Source organism: Haplochromis burtoni, unplaced genomic scaffold (genome assembly GCF_018398535.1).
Source record: "Haplochromis burtoni strain Fernald_Lab_line unplaced genomic scaffold, NCSU_Asbu1 Contig_9, whole genome shotgun sequence".
Taxonomy (NCBI): domain Eukaryota; kingdom Metazoa; phylum Chordata; class Actinopteri; order Cichliformes; family Cichlidae; genus Haplochromis; species Haplochromis burtoni.
Window position 1 is genome coordinate 2,825,563 of NW_024582370.1, and position 2,924 is coordinate 2,828,486.

Sequence of the window (2,924 nt, forward strand, 5' to 3'; positions counted from 1 at the left end):
GGCAAGAATGCCATGTATGTTTCATATGGAACAAATCGCACACCAGTACACAATCAATTACTGCTTCTCGTCTCTTTCTTGCTCCTCATCTGGCTGTTTTTTCTCTGATACAAGACAACAAATCAATCTTGTCAAAAAAATGTATTTTTTTTTTTAAAAAGCAAGGAAAATAAGCCAGCAAATTTATTATGAACATAAAACCAAGCAGAAATGGCTCCCAGGCTCTCTGTGCTCACGTTTTGCCAAGTTTCTGGGAGTGGGGAAAGCAATGCGTGAGGTACAGGAAAAGTGCTCAAGACATCAGGATTCTATTCAGAAACAATGCAGAAAGTGCCCCATGCTGACACTTCTTCATGCAAAATGTAACCACAGTGTGCCTCTGAGGTCAGGTCACAAAACTGAGAGAAGGGCAGTGCACAGGGCTAAGATAGTGTAGCACGGGTGGAATTACTTTCTCTGGCTGGACCAAAGGTTACAGCGGTAATAAAAACATATGCAGATGTGCACACATAATCACATACATAAAATCAGATACTGATCATATCGGTATGCACATCCACTAGGACACAGCTATGCCTGGAGCCTTGATTTCCTCCCAGGGGATGAAACAAAAAGCATTATGGCTTACAAATTAGAAAGCCCTGCGGTTTCATAACATAAGCATGTGTGCTTTTCTTCAAATACTGTAAGTAACTATGGTTTGACTTTGAGCTCAGCGTAGTATCTGTGTGTTTCAAGGGGAGTCAGGGTGGCCACCACAGTCAAAACTCCGGGAACTATGTTCAAGCACAATGTTGACCTCAAAGAGTCATCAAACTTTGTACAGATGCAAATTCATCAGGTAGGCTTAAATAGGATAAGGAGGAGAAACCACAGTCAGTGGAAAACACCTTATCAGAGCTGCAGCGATAAGAGTCATATGAGCTCACTCGGTGGCATTCTGCTGGTGTTAAAACCAACTGTGCAAAACGAATATATCAATTTTAAGCTCCTGATAAAAAGATAAGACCGACTCTAGTGATTTATCTGGCTCCTTTCATTTTGAAAGATAAAAGATGAAATTAACCAGCAAACTCCCTGATTATCAAACTGTATTCCTGCCCAGCAGGCATCACCCCAACTACCTATTCTTCATTTTCCTTTGATTACAGATGTGGCTAATAAAAATCACAGTGGAAGTCCCTGTGACAAGAAATCCAAGAGCGACCAAAACACACAAAAAGCCAGGCCAAAGAAACAGAGAATAGCTGACCTCTGACGTAGCTTAATGTAGCTAAGCCATAGCTGATGAGCGGGGAAAAAAAGTCCCATTAACAGAGAACAGACTAGACTAGATGCAGCTGTGCTCAGCAGTGGCTGATCCGAGGCAAGATGAATGATTACGATCACCTGCACTGCAAAGCGCAGTAGAGCTGACGTAACGTTTCATTGACTGCACATATATTTGTGTGCGTACCTTTGCTTCTGGAAGCGATAACCTAAGTAAGATAATGGGATACGTTAGGTAGGTATTAATATGGTTAAATTAAGATGCCAGAGAATTACTGTAAGTCAGTGTGTAAGCTGTGTATATGTGTGGACAGTGATGGGGGCACATTAAGGACTGTGGAAATGATCTGAAGCAAACTAGGGCACTATCATAGTCCACAGGCTAATGAGCTCACATGTTTTAGAGCCAACGTCATATCACATGGTTTAACTAAACTTTTCAGATTATCATGCATCTTAGAGAGGTGGATGAAAGATATTAAACAAGGATTTCAAACACAGATGAAAAGGAAATGAGGGGGGAGGACGAAGATAATTATAAGTTGGTTAACCGGGCAGCAGCAGGAGGTTTAGTGAATGATATCAAGATTAAACATGCCTGTATTAGCAAATTAGCAAAATTTCTCGCATTAGTGTGGCCGGCGATCTAGAAATGGATGGTGTGCACTCTCATTTCGTTTCCTAGCTTAGCAGGAAAACTGATATGAATGCGAGTTAGATTACAACAAAGGTTACCATGAGCCACTTCACAGTAACACTGCTCTGCACAAAGCTATGCTGTTCAAAAGCACCAGAAACTCCATGCCCCTCAAGTTAATTTGGCACTTTTAAAAAATAGTTTTAAAAACAAAAACTTTGAGTTACACTGAAACAGATGTTTTAACCAATAAACAAGCACAAGCATACATGTGGAACATGTTAAGTATGAAAAATGATTTGAAATCTAATTGAAATCTTACCTTGCATGTGCTTCTGGTTGTACACAGAAATATTTCCAGCAGAGTTTTGAGATATTTGTACGTCAGCCTAAACCAGGGGTCAGCAACCTTTAGGACCCAAAGAGCCATTTGGAGCCGGTTCCCACGCAAAAGAAAACACTGGGAGCCGCAAATACTTTGTGACATCTAAAATGAAGACTGCATATATTGTTTTTTACCTTTATGCTTTGTGTGAACAACTAAGGTGTGTTGCCATGAAGTGGATAATTTCATTTGAATGTTCTCACTGAAACTATTTTGAGATCTGTAGATTTCTAACCAAGGACAACGTTTCAGCACAGAAAAGATTGTGTTGAATTTTCCAATTATTGAAAATTAAATTCCACGCACCTCAGACACTGATCACCATAAATCTGGGCATTAAAAAGTAACCATTTTGATGGCAAGATGATACTTTATGTAATATGGTTGCACCAGCCTTTTACGTGCAGCGTTTGCAGCAAAAAAACCTACAGTGTAGATTTTATACAGAGTTCCTACAAGGTCTGAATAGTAGCCCATAAAGGTCAAATGTCTGGTGGTTTATTTCAACATCTCTCTCACCCCTCACAACACCAGATCATTTGCTTAATGGCTTTGGCTCCAGTGGAGGCGCCGAGAGGAGCAGCTCAGGAGAGGTAATAAGACGGACAGTGTCTAGTATATCGACAGTGATGA